We start from the raw sequence: 17,184 nt of genomic DNA, 5'->3' as shown, positions 1-17,184 counted from the left end.
GGATTGTAATAATAACAGCAGTATATGCGATACATGCTTATACTATAATCGTTTAATATCGTAAGGGAAACACCGGTTGACTTTCGGTAGATATGCATATTTGCAGCGTATAGCAGTGCCGAAAGTCAACCAGCGCTTCCCAAACGTTGAAGGCTTTTGGCTTAAACCAGAGGTGGGCAGCTTGGACAGATTTTTTGTAGTATGCGAGAAATTGATGTCACTGTGTGCGTGCGAACAAGTGGTGCGGTTGAATGAAGCTTTCGCTGCCTTCTAAAACAGAGCGTGTATGTATACGCGAATATGCCCGCCGGGCAGGCGCAACCCAGGTCTGGCTTAAACATTGCCGCCGGCCTTGCAGTACGTAAGGATAGCAAAACCTTTTTCATAGAAAATTACATGTATATATATAAGTTAAGGACTGAAAGCCCTGAAAAACTAAAAAATTAAAGGGCCAACTTGCCCAGGAATTGAAAGTGATTATTTGAACGTTATAATAGAAGCACTTTATTGAAATAAATAAATAAGCCACAATAGTAACACTCCGATGCAACTGCCGCTGCTCCAAGTTTTGCCGCCTTTTGTAGCCAGTTCCGCTGCCGCTGTTCTATATCCAGATATACGCAACGTCAGTGAGCCGCCTTGGCCTTGAATTCCCACAGGTAACTTGGAATGTGCATACACTGATTTCACAACCGGGTGAAATGTTAATATGCTGACATCGCTGCAATACCTAATGCATTGGTTCCGTTATACTAATGGTTGCGTAAGCATTAGCTAGAGGTACTAACTGTGGCCGATGGTTCCCATAGGTGTCTGATAGCGTTGCGCAATATTTCTATTGCATGATATGGTGAAATGCACTTGGCCTTGACAAAGGTGTAGGATGTCAATTATGTGTGTGTGTTTTTATTTTACTTTTTCATGATATCTTATAATATATATAGCCGTAAATACCCTGCAGTGAAAACCCAAACCAGTTAGAAAAAATACTAGTTCATAAACTAGTATGTGCCTACCAGTTCGACATTTTCGAAGAGTTTAAGCGTTCAGCGTCATCTGCCTTTGAATTGCCAAAGCCTAAGATAAAACGCCATTAATTGCTTTTCTTACAAATGTCGGCTGTGGCGTCACGTGCAGACTACTGGTTCTGGTTCTGGGATCGCAGGTTCGAGGCCGCTTGGAGGTGGTTAAGATTTTTAAAGCTAGATCAATGTAAGTAGGAATAATTATTTCAATTTAAATATAAATAACAAACTTAAAAACCTAGTTGCATTACGAAAAAAAGAAACAAATATATGGGAAGAAATAATAAGAAAATAGATTAAAAAAATATGTTTTTTTTAATTAAATTAAAGAATAACAAAAAAATCCTAAATAAAAAATATAAATAAAAGAAATATTATAAAAAAGAAAAAACTAAAATAAAAAAATTTCCCTGCGCCAGGGCTTGAACCTGGTACCTCAGGCATACCACGCGAGTGCTTTGCTCTGTCGACCATTGCGCCTGTTGGAGCGCCGCTAGCAAAAGGCATACTAATGCTCATGATTCAATAATACAAGGTTTGATAATTATTGAGAGCTGCGGTTTGACACTCCCTTACAAAAGGTTGCATTTACGAAGGACAGAGAAAGGGCAAGAATGCAATCCCTTGTTTCGAAAATGGTAGTAGAAAAGTACGCAAAGTAGGCAATTAGTAGTGAAGTTCCTTTCGTAAATTCGAATGTATTTGCAGGAAATCTGGCATTTTAAACGAAATGTTGAACGTAATATTGATATATCTACGTGCATTACGTAATTTATATGCTATTCAGCCGTATAAAAACTGCAAAATGACTACTATGAGATTGATGTAAACATCCAATACTTATGTATTCATAAGTTAAATATGCTTCATATGCATATACAAATAAACATATTGCACAAAAGTTTATACTTTTATTTCACTCCAAAGCTACACTGTTTCCATGTAAATTTGCAAAATTGACCCGCCAAAGGGTTCGAGTGCCTTAAAGGACCCAACCGAATATGCTGTTCTGAGCCGTAGGAAACCCAGGGTTAGGTATTATTTCATGTCGCATGATTTTAAAATACACGTCACCGACAAACATTAAAGCTACAGTCGAAGCAGAATAAAAGTTAGAATCCACAAGCTTCGGATTTATGAATTTTTCTGCAATCCATGTGCCTAAACGGCGTGCTGGCGTTTTTGAAGCTATTTTAGGGACAACCTTGGCTGTAAGAGAGATATGCACCTTAGCATCGTTTACTGAGCTGAGCGATAGCTCACACATATGTATCCACGTTCGCCAAAGTGGCCAGGAGTAAGAGCAGCATAGTTACACACAAACTCAAATTTACTTTATTTCATTTTTCATTGAGCAATAAGGACAACTTTTAAACTTAACAATTGAGTAATAAAGAAAAATAGTGCACACATGGAGGTAGTCACCCAGTTACATTTGACAAAAAGTGGTACATGAACAAGTTAAATGGACGGATTTGTAAATATACAATTTTGAAAGTGCCCAGCGTCGCGGAGGTCCGCGTCGCTCCGTCCGCGCCTCCCCGCGCCACCTCTCCTTTCGCAATTATACACTGCTGTTATTATAACCGTTTAGAAAAAAGGATAATAATAAGACGACACTAGTTCACTTCTGAAACTGCTTTTTAATGTCCAAGGAATGGGACTTATTACATATGGTGTTATTGCATGCACCCCACCCATGGTGGAATTATACCAGGTGAAGTAATATTAGAGAGAGAGAGATAAAATGCTGCCGAATGTCAGAAAATAAAGCGATAAAGCTTAATTCACCTGTTTATTACGTCATGCATCCCACCTGCTTGTACCGAGTATACGTTCAAATGTAGAAGTCTGAGTTGGCAAAATTTTACATATTTTTACAACACTATTCCGTACCACATGTAGGCTCCGTCTTCGTAAACGAAATCCACATTACGGATATAGCAAGTGATGATAATGCAGAAATTATAGCTGAAGATAAAATTCAAAACAATATTCTCCATGCCATGGCGGAATTATACCAGCTGAAGTAATTAGAGCTAGAAGAAAGATTTTGACACAGCCATGTATGAAAATTGCCTTTAAAAAGCAAGAAAGCTGTTTTATTACCTCACCTGTTTATTGCGCCATGGTTCCATGCAAACATTTTAAGCATTTCCAGCAATATTTTCAACAAATAAATAATAAATAAAAGGATTTGTTTAATTGTATTTTTGGAATAAAGTTCTTTTTCCTTCTGTCAGTATACTGTTTTTGGTACAAATAGTGTAAATAAGCAATGGGAAATAAGCCCAATTTTTTTTTATTTCCAACCTTTGTTGGAAATAAAGCAAAACTCAGATTTTGGTATTATTTCCCACTTAAAAGCGATATAATTCAAATTTTGCGTTATTGCCGTTTGTGTTATTATTAAGTACATTCCTTATTACGTACGATCCGTTGTAGAAACTCACACGAAATCGACCTTTTCACCATAAATTTAATATTTGAAAACAATGAAATTTGAGCGTATCGAACAATCACACGACCACGGCAAGCGAACGGTAACTTCCGACTAAGCACATGGAGCGGGGGAAAGGCTCAAGCGCGTCGAGTTTCCACTATTGTTAGGAGGATATACCGTGTTATTTCGAGGAACAATAAAAAAGGATGTAGAACTAAAACAAAACAATTGGATTTTAACCAACTTTTAGGGCCAAATACCTGTCAGTGCGTTGTCTGAGAAAATCTGTTTAGGACAATTGCGTATAGATACAAATCTCGAGAAGGCGCCAAGAAAGATTTCTGTAGAGAGATCACTTGTGGCTTCCAGATGTATCGCCTTCGTAGAGAAGCGCACGAAGATGCACATATATCCTTTGGTAATTACGCATCCTCTGACTCGAGAGCTGTTGATGTCAAAAGGGCCAGCAAAATCTACTACTGTATTTTGAAAAGGCCGTGATAACGATGTCCTTTCTTCTGGCAGCGCGGCCATGATTTGCGACTGTTCCCTTTTCTTGTGGATTGCACATACTTTACATCGATGGATGACGGCTTTGATTAGTGTTTTTGCCTTTCGTATCCAGTATTGTTGACGCAGTAGTAGTAAGACTAATTGGTTTGCCCCATGAAAAGAAATATTTTGTATGAAATTTATCAGAAGGCAAGAATAAGTACAGCCATATGGGATGAGAATTGGATGCTTTTCATTACAGGGGAGCGCAAGAGAATTGATGAGCCTACCATTGGCTCTTAGAAAGCCATTACCATCAAGAAATGGATTTAAATTAAGCAGCTCGCTCTTCTTTGATAAAAGTATTTTCAGAGACAAGTGCTGATATTCCTCACTAAAACCTCGTTTCTGTGACAGAAAAATCAAACGTTCGCGCGTTTTGGCACTTTCTGACCCAGAGGCTGCTAAAGTCTCAACGAATACAGATTTCGTGTTTTCCTATTTGCCATATAATAGAACCTCAACACTTATGAAAAAACACACAAAGCTCGAGGAAGCGAAGAATCTCATTCCAATGAATCCTCCAAATCGGTAACCTATGAAACATGCACATTTATTTTTCTAGCTTCGGGTTCAACATCATTGAGTTTCTTGTCCAAAGGCGGCTAATATGAATAGTCTTGTCTCAGCCAAAAAGGCCCATGCCACCATAAGTCGTTTGTGCACAAATCTGGTGGACTCATTCCGCGGCTGTCTAAATCTGCAGGATTATGCTGAGAATCTACGTGGTACCAATATGCATAACTCGCCCTTTCTTGGATTTTTGCAACTCTATTGGCTACAATTGTAAGGTGGTTTCTTTAACCATGACAACACAGTTTTTGAATCTGTCCAACAGTAAATCTTTCCTACTCTAATTGATACCTTGTTCATAAGAGATTTGAGCATATCGGTAATAAGCAGAGCCACGTATAACTCTAACCGGGGAAGCGAAATGGTTTTTAGAGGCGCAACTTTTGTTTTTGCTTACAGAAGATGAGAAGATATATTTCCATCATTATTTGCCCGCAGATAAATCACCCGGGTATGCCCTTTCCGAGGCGTCGCAAAAGCCATGACTTTCTACGGGAGATACATCGGTATATTCTACCCAACGCGGAATTTTTATGAAGCCTATGAACCTATAATTTTCAACAAAGTCTTTCCATTTAGAGAGTGTTTGGGAACTTAAAGGTTTTTCCCAAGGAGCGTTATCTTTCCAAATTTTTTGCATTATTATTTAAGCTGTTAAAAAACAAGTTGAATTATCACACTGTACGCTTTGACATTTCCTTTTGTTACTCTTTTGTTTATGATATTTACCTATTCTTATATATTTGCTTTTGACTTCAGTTTTTACTTCATGTCTTGTAATAAACTTCAATAGTGAAACCACGCGTTTTATTTCTGCTCTCGGATTTTTATACCAACATAAGCTATAATCACTATGGGAACTAACCAACCGGCAGGAGCGAAGAGTTTGGATATGGTCGATAATAATCTCCCGTTTCATATACGAACTTTTGAAGGATAGTGGTTGAACTATGAAATAAAATTGGTCTAATCGAGCATTCCACCTGATTCCAAGCGCTTTTGTGTTAATCGTTTCATCAAAATTTAGAAAATCCTTAACCAGCATATGATCTTTAGGAAGGTCTATTAACAAGTCTTTCGAATTTGAAGACCATTTTCTTAGCAAATAAACTGCACTTGCAAGAGTGTCTGTTAGGGTTGCCAGATTTTGAAATGGAGAAAGGAGTACATTTGTATTTTCGATAGAAAAAAAGAAGTACAAGACATAAAAACGGAGTGCATTTTCTTTTAATTCCACTTAGTAAAGGTTATAATCCCTAAGCGCGGCGGAAGGCCGCCTACGCAGAAAGGGGTTAAGTGCAAAAATACTGCGGATACCGAAGCCGGAGTTATATCCACAAGATGTGTTATACAGTTTTGACAAAAAAAGGGGGGTTCCTCCTCTCTTCATCGGCAACACAGATAGGAGAATTCTACGTAGTAAAGGTTATAATCCCTAAGCCCTTTAATTTTATTATTTTAAAATTTTAATCCTTATTTGCATTTGACCGTTTTGGGAGATAAGTACATGCGGCACGCACGACTTTTTTATGTGTATTTTTTCTTAGACTTTGTAAAAGAAAAAGCTGTGTAGGGTTGGTCGAATGAATGCCCTCCTAGTCACCAGTTCCGAGTCTTTTCGATTGCTGAATATGAAGCCTTATGTTGGACAATAGACGGAGTATAATGGACCCAAATGGTGGAAATTAGCCTATGGTTACAGAAGATATGTAATAAAGTTATCGACAAAGACTTGCGTGCCGCTTGCCCTTTTCTCCCAAACCCGCTGGTAAACCCAAATGAAGGTTAAAATTTAAAAACGAATTAAAAAGAGATTAAGTAAAATCTGTGGATAATTAACAATAAACTAATTTTTTTCGCAAAATCTATAAAGGTTCCTTTTATTTTTCAAAAAAAAACTGCGCACCATTTATTATTTTACACCCTGTAAATGATAAAATATTAATAGCTGGAAAAAGGAGTACAAAAGAAGTACAAAACTAGTAAAGGAGTACATTTCCACATATTTTTTTTGGGAGGACAAGAGAGTACAATGCAATAAAAAGGAGAACGTTTACTCCCAAAAGCACTACGTCTGGCAACCCTAGTGTCTGTCAACTCATTCCTTGCACGTAGAGCAGTAGAAATATCAGGAAAACCTGCAAAACGTCGTCAACGTACATCGAATTTCTCAGAATCTCTGCCGACATTGGATGCGAATTCTGACAGTCGTCGGCTAATCTTAGAAGTGCCCGAATCGCTAGGTATGGAGCCCAGTTGACTCCGAATTCTCAATGTCGCTTTGCAAAAGGTTAGGATCCGCTAAAGGAATTTTAGGTAACTCATCCATAATTGACGCTTGCTTGAATTAGAAGGCAGGTTACCGGTAATTTGTGGTAACACAAACGCGGTTGCTTCTATTTGCAAGTTTGGATTGCGTGGTGAACCTAAAACAAACGCGCAGAGCTTCGAGGCACTTGAAGATACCTTTTTGTTCAACCCGAAAATTGTCGCATACGTTTTGGAAAATGGTAGTTTTAAAAGATTTCGGGCTCATTCCGAAATGAACGATGCTTCCGATGCGGAATCGATCAAATCCCGAGCACTATATATAGAACCTAAATGACAAAAATGAACTATGGTAGTTCCGAATAAAGTTTGTCGGTTTATTTGAAAGCTTATAGCTACTATTAGGGCCGGTTGCTCAAAGCCTGGTTGACACTAATCCCCGGTTAAATATCGTTATCGACGTTACCGACACCATGTTATTTGCATGGAGCCGAGAACGTCGATAACGCTGTTAATCGGTGATTAGTGTCAATCAGGCTTTGAGCAACCGGCCCTTAGAGGTAGTACACTGTATATGAAAGGCTTGTGATGAAGCTCCCTGAGTTGTCACTTAACTAGTGTTCTGAGCATTTGGGCTCACTCTATGTAGTAGAGTGTGATGTCTGCTATTGCACGTTGTGTATGAATAATTCCTTTTGCAGTTTTTTACTGAGTGCCCCCTCGTAAGGCAGTTGATAGAGCAGCTATGTTTCATCACAGTGGCATATCTACCACTAATAGAAAGATATAAAAACTTTTTGAAAAGTTTTAAAACGTGTTGTTGCTTTGGGCATAGTCCACAACTTGTGGAATTTGCTACCTTGGTAGCATGTGACAACCTTTTTTGTCCACCTGTGTTCTGCGCATGCTAAGGCGGCCGCTGAAGCTGATGTGCTGATGATGAATTTGCAGGACCTTTGACATCCACGATCGATTCCAGAGTACGGTACCGTTGGGCTAGAAAGGCGTCCAGTTGACTGCATTCCGGAAGAGCAGCTTTGTCTAAGAGGGTATGTTTCCTGAGTGTCCCTTTGGAAGTCTTGTCGAACACAGAAATACAATAGTTGGATCCAGGGTTCGAAAAACTGTCAGCAAAGCAGCATAAGCATTACTATTTTTGCTTTTGCTTAGCTTTGAAATTTTCGATTTTGATTCGAACTGCTTAGCTTTTGCTGTGACTTTGAAAAGTTTATTCTGTTTTTTTATCGGCAGTTTATTTAAATAATTTTATTGCTTTTGATTTGCTGTGATAGTGCTTTTGCTGTGCTGTTATCAGCTTGGCTGTGTTGTGCACATGACGCTTTTGCAGCATGGTATATTATCTAAGTACATATCAAGAAATGAAACCGATTCAAAATAACGTTCCGGTTTGGGTTTCGGTTTTGCCAAGTGTTTCGGTTTCGGTTTTGGTTTCGTTCTTCAAAATTTATTTCGGTTTTGGTTTCGGTTTCGTTCCGGTTTCGGGTTTTCACAGAAATTTTGTTGATATTATTTACATCACAATGTCTTAAAGGTTGAGGAAAGAAAAATGAAAATTACAGTTCACTGATAATATCAACACTAGGTTCTTTCCCTAACAATCCGGACCGGATTTAGTAATTAGAGAATAGGAGAAACATTTTCTTTCAAAAATGGAACAAAGTCCAGAAGTACGGGAACGCAAAAAACCACATTTCGTGCCCACAAGTCGAGAAACAGCGGATTCACGTTGTTCTTGTTTTTGTCACTTATACCATGTTCTGACCGACATCGGAAACATGTTTTCGTTGCTAAAACTGGTTTTCGACCTAAAACTTGTGTTTTCGTCCTTGTAAAATCTGTCAATCGAAAACCAGTTTTCACTGAAAACTACACAGATTCACAGCAACAACGTCATCACCAGATTCACTTAAATGTTTCCTTTTTGCTGTAAAACTAAAGGTGTATGAAAACTAAAATATAATTGTTATTTTCGTCATATATTTACTACATAATTATGAAACCCCTTCATTTTTGTGTCCTTTACAACTATACATGTGAAAATGAAAATCAAAATGACTTCTTCCAAATAACCGATGTCAGATCGGAGATTTAATTTATTAGGCACCATTTTAGTAGCTTTTTACGAAAAGTTACCTTGCCATACTTATTTACTACTTAACAAGAATTTTAGCACAATATTGCTGATTTTGGTTAAATAAATCATTTATTGCAAAGAAATTTTTATTTATTATTTTTGGAAATTTCTGAAAACCGATTGAAATCTGTGATTGAAATGGTTTCGGTATCGTTCCTTTTCAGGTCAAGATAACGGTTACGGTTTCAGTTTCGGTTTTTGAAAAACGAAACGGTTTTAAACGGTTACGGTTTCGGTTTGGGTTTCGGTTTCATTCCTTGGTACATATTAACTCCGCGATCAATGCAAAGCTTATCAGGGTAAGCGACTAGTGGATTGCGCATGCATACATATGTACAATATCCTCTGTTTCTGCCAAGTCGATGTTTCGCAGCAAATTTATAGTCAACTTGATGTTGATTTGCTGCTGCTGCGCTGTCTTTGTGCTTCCACAAATTGCTTTCGAAATTTCATAGCAAAACGGCAGCCAAAACATTTGTTTTTTTCTGAATTGCTTTTGCTTTGCTTTCGATATCATACATGCCGAAGTCAAAGCACAGCAAAAGCAAATTAAATAAAAATATTACAGCATTTTCAAACCCTGGTTGGATCCCAGTTTGCCACATCAACATCGTATATTGCTAAAGCTGCTAAGCACCCATTAATGCTTCATTGGAGATCCTTCAGTCCGCATGACTGGTAACGCTAAGAACAACTTTAGCTGGCTATTAGCTAAAACGCGTTTATTTTCGTATGTAGCTTTGAGGTTAGCCCATGCTAAGTCTAAGCCTTGATTTGTTAGCGGAGATTTACTAACGATTTCCGGCTAGATTTAGCCGGTTGCGACAGCAAACAGCTGGAAAAAATTCGATTTAGCCGGCAGCCGATTTGTTAGCCGTTTTGCAAAAAAAAATTAGCCGTTTTTAGCCGATGTTGCTCTTCGCCTTATTTTATTAAAATTCAAATATACAAGTTTTTATTTTTACAAATTTAGTGCTCCAAAAAAATAGCTAGTCTTATCTTTGAGAAAAGTTTCATGTCGGACTGTGTTATATAAAATTGAAAAACAATCAGATAGTGAGCCGATTTCAATGTTTTTTGTTTTAAGTGAGTGACCCAAATACACATAAACTGGGACACGTCATTTTAGCAGATTAAAAAGTTACAAGTTTTGCGGAAATTTTGTAGAATTTTCATAATTTTTACACCAAGGGTGAAATCTGTTTGTAGTATATGTTGTTTGTTAAGTAATGAGCTACATATTCATAAAAAATAAGAAATATTAAATAAACTAAAGAAAAATAGGCAAAACTTGCTTCAATTTTGCGTCCCAGTTTATATTTGGGAGAACGTAGCGGGGATTTTCTTCATAAAATTTTTGTTATGAATGTCTTAAATTTATGTGTGAAGTTTTATTCGCTATACTTAGAAAATAAAAGGGCGCGAATTTCGATGTGGAGCAAAACTCTCTGGGAAGACAATACATGGTGCAAACATACTTTTTAAATTTTATAAAATGAAACTGCAGTAGTTTTCATCTTATGTGGATAATTCTTGTGACAAATACATATTTTCGTGCTCAGGTGTACCGAATTCTGGCAGTTTGGAAACACGCAACACTTTTAATATTTTCATCAGGGACGTGAACCGGATTTCAGTTCGGTTCAACGGTTCGAAAAACAAAAAAATATCGCGCAAATTGAAGTGTCCAGTGTCAAGTGCAACAACGCGCACGGTTAAGAGTCAAGTGAGATCGGATGCCTTTACATTTGATATTGTCACATGGTAAAAAAACATGGTAGGTATTACCATGTTTAACAAAAAAAATAAAAAAAGTGGGTACATTTATCTATTGCAAATTGGTTGAAACGAACGTTTAAACCTTTAAAGAAAGCGGTTCGGTTTTCGGTTCGGATCAAACATTTGTGAAAAATTTCGGTTCGGTTAATGGTTCAGTTAATTAATAGACGGGTTTCCGGTTCAAAACCGGTTCACGTCCCTGATTTTCATCCAACTTCACTAACTTCAAATTTTTTCTATACTTTTTAAGAAACAAAAATTTTTCCGCTAGTGAATCTTGTGGCATGATTTTAGTTAAATGTCATAAACTTGTTAAAAGTGAAGTGGTCGGAAACAACAACGAATGTCAATAAATTAAACTATCTTCTGCTTTCACAGCTTTACGTGTTCATTTCTCAAAATATTGCCCTCCGACTAAGCAAAAGTGCCATACTTTCAGCTAATATAGCCATTTAGCGGGACAAAAAGCAACCTACTGAAAATGATCCAATATTTATAAGAAGGCAAAATTGTTTAATAGAAAAGAAAACGCCATAAGTTTGTAATTTATCTTTGTTTTTATATTTAAGTAATACAAACATGACTTCTGATGTAAAGCTTAGCTACGTATAATCTTTATTAACCAAAAAAAATGCAATGGATTTACTAGTCTTTCTAATTGTAGTTTATTTATTTAAAAAACATTGTATTCTGGTTGAATCATTTTAGCCGTTTTTAGCCGTTTTCTTTGTCCAATCTAGCCGGTCGCCCTGAAAAGTTCTGGCAACACTAGTAGAGTCCTGTGAGTCACTTGGCGGTCGATGCGCGGGCTCTTACAATTAAAATAAAATACTAATATTTTGCACGCTTGTTGTTGACTTCATGATACAATATATTTTCACTATTACCAAGGCATTTGAGAAAAATTAGATTTTCGACCCGCCCTAGTGTGCAAAAGGTTATACTGAAATTTGCTCTTCGTTCTCTGAAATTCGATGATCCTATACTTTCTTACAATTCACATTTGCTTCTTATTAGAGATGCATCGATATTTTTGAAACATCGATAATATCGGTTCAAAATTAGATGTTCGCTATCGATGTTTACAATTTCCTAAAATCACTAAATTGACGATACATCGATGCCAGTTTCAGCGATGTTATAACATCGAATTATGCTTCTAAAATTTTTTGACTCTTATCTTTTGATATTAAAAATGCTTACTTAGTCATTAAAAAGGGACCGGTATCCCGTTGAAATTTCAACGGCATGCATTTCTATTGTATTTATAGGGAAGGAATGGTAAATAAATAAGAGCAACAATTAAATTACAGAGAGTTGGAATTGAAAAGTATTAAATCTTCCTAACAAATTTCGAAACATCGGAAACCATCGACATAGCGATGTTTCTGGCGATGTATTTTAGCATCGATGTTCATTTTTCCGGTGCATCGAAACATCGATGTATCGATGTTACTCTCCAAAACTTGCATCCCTACATCTTATTAATCTCCAGCCTCTAGAAACGAGAATAACTATTCTTTCGCTTTCCTTTGTTTTTGATATAATTAATGGGGCTGTTGACTTTGTTGCATAATAACAATTTCTTGTTCCACTGAGAAACCTACACAATTTTAATCCCTTCTATCCGGATAAAGTCAGGACTAATTACGCAAGGAATGCTCCTTTGTCGCGTGCTCTCTGTGAATTCAACAAGATATCGAATTCTGTCGGCCTTAATTTCGCATTATCCAAAAAGTCTTTTATTTCTTTGTTATATCCTGCTCTTTGACACATTATTTTATTTTGATATTTGTTAATTTGTTTATGTTAATGTTTTCAAGATCTTCTCTGACTGTAACTTCTAATTTCTAGTTTTAAATAGTCAGTAAGAACTTTGTTCATTCACTTTATGAAATAGATAAATAAACCGTTATTAATTTAGTCCTCGTAACAGATGTTGTTAATTATGACGAGATAATTTATCTAGGCGATTTCAACTTAAGTAACCTGTATTGGTCAAACCATAGTAATAACTTGTTACCAACAAATATCAAATCGGACATCTACATATATATTGTTTATCAGTACTCTACTCTCACATAATCTTAGGCAGTGTAATCTAATATTAAATAATAACGGAAAGATTCTTGATCTCATATTACTTCCAATGATCTAAAAATTTCTTGTGAAGAATGTGAAGCGCCTATTTTATGAAATACGTTGCACCATAAAGCAATACGAACTAACTTTAAATTCTACGATTACGATACTTCACCTAATACTAAATCGCAAGAATATAATTATTTGATAGCAAATCACGCGGCACTTAATGAGTTTTTCAAAGAAACTTACTGGGAGTTTTTGCTGAGTCAACAGATGATCTAAGAGCTTCATATGAAATTTTTTGTGGGAAGCTCTCACACGTAATCTCTAGCTTCGTGCCTGAAGTATATCACTAGCATTATCGTAAATTGAGGAAAGAGTTTAACGGCCTGCACAATGTTTTGTTTAAAGAATATGTGATTTCTGTTGAAACAGAACTTAAATCTAACCTAAAAAGCTTTTGGAATTTTATTAATTCTAAGAGAAAATCAAATGGTTTTCCTTTAAAGCTTGTCGTAAGGTGAGGTTGTTTCCAACAATATCCAAGACACGTGTGTTCTATTTGGTAGCTTCTTTCAGAAAGTTTATGAAAAATATGACACTAAAATATATCCAGTTTAAACCCCTCATCCAATAAAAACATTATCACCTTTGATATTAGTGTGGATGATGTTCAGCTTGCAATTTCGGCACTAAAACCTAGTTTTAAAATAGATTGTGAAGGATTTTCTCTGCATTTCCAATCCAATAAAAACATTAACACCTTTGATATTTGTGTGGATGATGTTCCGCTTGCAATTTCGGCACTAAAACCTAGTTTTAAAATAGATTGTGAAGGATTTTCTCTGCAATTCTTCAGAACTTGCTCTGATACCGTAGCCTATCCGCTTACACTCTTATTCAATAAATGTTTAAATATCGACCCGTGGAAGCTTTGTTCAATTGAGCCTATCTACAAATCAGGGGACCGCAGCGATGTGCGCAACTAACGGGTGATTTTTTAAGAGCTTGATAACTTTTTTTTTAAAAAAAACGCATAAAATTTGCAAAATCTCATCGGTTCTTTATTTGAAACGTTAGATTGGTCCATGACATTTACTTTTTGAAGATAATTTCATTTAAATGTTGACCACGGCTGCGTCTTAGGTGGTCCATTCGGAAAGTCCAATTTTGGGCAACTTTTTCGAGCATTTCGGCCGGAATAGCCCGAATTTCTTCGGAAATGTTGTCTTCCAAAGCTGGAATAGTTGCTGGCTTATTTCTGTAGACTTTAGACTTGACGTAGCCCCACAAAAAATAGTCTAAAGGCGTCAAATCGCATGATCTTGGTGGCCAACTTACCGGTCCATTTCTTGAGATGAATTGTTCTCCGAAGTTTTCCCTCAAAATGGCCATAGAATCGCGAGCTGTGTGGCATGTAGCGCCATCTTGTTGAAACCACATGTCAACCAAGTTCAGTTCTTCCATTTTTGGCAACAAAAAGTTTGTTAGCATCGAACGATAGCGATCGCCATTCACCGTAACGTTGCGTCCAACAGCATCTTTGAAAAAATACGGTCCAATGATTCCACCAGCGTACAAACCACACCAAACAGTGCATTTTTCGGGATGCATGGGCAGTTCTTGAACGGCTTCTGGTTGCTCTTCACTCCAAATGCGGCAATTTTGCTTATTTACGAAGCCATTCAACCAGAAATGAGCCTCATCGCTGAACAAAATTTGTCGATAAAAAAGCGGATTTTCTGCCAACTGATTTTGGTAATAAAATTCAATGATTTGCAAGCGTTGCTCGTTAGTAAGTCTATTCATGATGAAATGTCAAAGCATACTGAGCATCTTTCTCTTTGACACCATGTCTGAAATCCCACGTGATCTGTCAAATACTAATGCATGAAAATCCTAACCTCAAAAAAATCACCCGTTATAAGCACATCGTTAAACAAAGTACCATAGCCAAACTATTCCATCACATAATTCATGTAAAGCTATTCAATCACGTCAGCAAAGTTATCTGCAACTGTCAACATGGATTCATGCCTGGTAGAGCGACTTACACTAATTTAGCTTTAGCCACAAATAAAATAATATATGCATTCAATATCCATGCTCAATTAAACGTAATAGACTTCTCGAAGGGGTAATTGAATTGAAAAAATTGATCACTCAATGTTAGTATACAAATTGTCACGGGGAAACTTTTAGAATTCTTCGCCAGTTTTCTAGATAACAGAAAATTATTTGTTGAAATTGGCTCTGCTAAATCCAAAACCTTAGTCGAGGCGTGGTCGGGCATTCCACAAGGAACACACTGTGGTCCATTGCTATTTATCATCTTTATAAATGATTTGGCGAACTACTTTAAGTTTGCAAAATGCCTTATGTTTGCAGATGACATAAAACTCCTCTTAGAGGTACAAAATTTATCGGACAGTAATAATCTGCAGTCAGGTCTAGAATCTAGATGCTTTAGAACAATGTTGCACAACAAACCATTTACATCTAAATGTTAAGAAATGATTCGTGGTAGCATTCACCAGAAAATTACTTTAATGTTTAATTACAAATTAAACAACTGTTTCCTAAATCGCTGTGATGAGGTGAAAGATGACTTTTATTTTATGAGAAAAAAAATTACTGTTATAATTTGACTTTATTTTTTCAGTCAAACAATAACGGTTAAAATGTGACTTTTATTTTTTCCCGCAAAAATAAAAGGCTTATCTAAATAACAAAAAAACCTTAGGTCCAAATAAAGTAAATTTGGTACCAATCGATTCGTCTTGACTTCTAGATTTTGTTGATGTTTGGGTTCTGGCTCAGCAAACGAGACCAAAACTAGCTGCCGTTTGATGCCTGGGATAGCAACATATTAAATGCCAATTCTTAATGAAGATCCGTGGAGTATTTCTTTGAATGTTTTCTATGTTATTAAATATAATGAGGAATTGATTTAATAATTTTGTTTTCGAGGAGTCCGTACTATACAGGTTATTTAAAATCATTTAAAACACATAGGACATATGAAAACTTCAGTATCAGCATTGACATATTCAATTTGCAATTCAAGCGGATCGAAATTAAAACTTTTTTATTCCCAATTTTCAAAAAAAAGAACAAATTATTGTATTTCAAAACGTTCAAAAACAAAATCTTCTCATTCAAGCAGGTAATTTACTTTATAAAATATTGTTATTTAGCTTTAAAAGGCAAATTTTTTCCAAATTTTTGTCGGACAAATTATAACGTAAGTCCGTTAAAACAAGTTTCAATGCTGAAAAAGCTCGTTCAACTTTAACTTACTTCTACTTTGTGAGAGTTATAATCCCTAAGCGAGGCCGAAGGCCGCCTACGCAGAAAGGTGTTCTCTGCAAAAGGTGTTCAGCCTCTTTTCGTCGCAAAACAAGAAGAGAATTCTACTTTGTGAGGGCTATAATCCCTAAGTGCGGCCGAAGGCGGCCTACGCAGAAAGGTGTTCTCTGCAAAATGTGTTAGCCCTTTTTCTTCGCAAAACGAAAAGAGAATTCTACTTTGTGAGGGTTATTATCCCTAAGTGCGGCCGAAATATCGATCATTACAACACCCAACACATGTGTTGAACAGCGTTGCCATTTTAGCCGTTTTCCGGCTAGATCTAGCCGGTTTTGATAGCAACTATCCGGAGAAAATTCGATCTAGCCGGCAGCCGATTTGTTAGCCGGTTTGTAAAAAAAAGTTAGCCGTTTTTAGCCGATTTTACTATTTGCCTAATTTTCAGGTGCAAAAAGTAAACAAGTTGTTCGAAAGCAATAATGCAGACCTAATGAAGATTTTTAAGGAACTCAATGTTTTACTTTCGCATCTATGCTCCCTAGTGGTTATTAGCGCGGACACATTTGATCCTATATGCTCCCCGTTGGAACCATACCTTGCTCCATTTCCCCAGTTTTATCACAGTTTTGAAGAGTATTTAAAAATAAGCACAAACGCTTTTGACCACGAAGCCGAGAAAATAATTCGAGAAAATGGTCGCTATTTTATTATCACTTTAATAAAGGAATTACGCCTACGCCTCCCAAATATTGCCACACTAAAAAAAATTGACTTTTTTCGGTTGGAAATGCATTAAGAGTAATTAAACCAAAAGTATTTGTTCAACTACAGCAACAAAAACACAAATATAATGCCGACGAAATAACATCCATAGAGATGCAATGGCAACGGTTAACGTTACATACCTGCAGTAATTTAGACTCAACTGTAAAATTTTGGGCCGAAGTTTATCAATTTCGAAATGCCCTAGGAGAAAACCCTTTTGCTGACCTTTG

Source organism: Rhagoletis pomonella, unplaced genomic scaffold (genome assembly GCF_013731165.1).
Source record: "Rhagoletis pomonella isolate Grant_MI unplaced genomic scaffold, Rhpom_1.0 Rhpom_scaffold_00001, whole genome shotgun sequence".
NCBI lineage: Eukaryota > Metazoa > Arthropoda > Insecta > Diptera > Tephritidae > Rhagoletis > Rhagoletis pomonella.
This window is presented reverse-complemented; position numbering follows the sequence as displayed.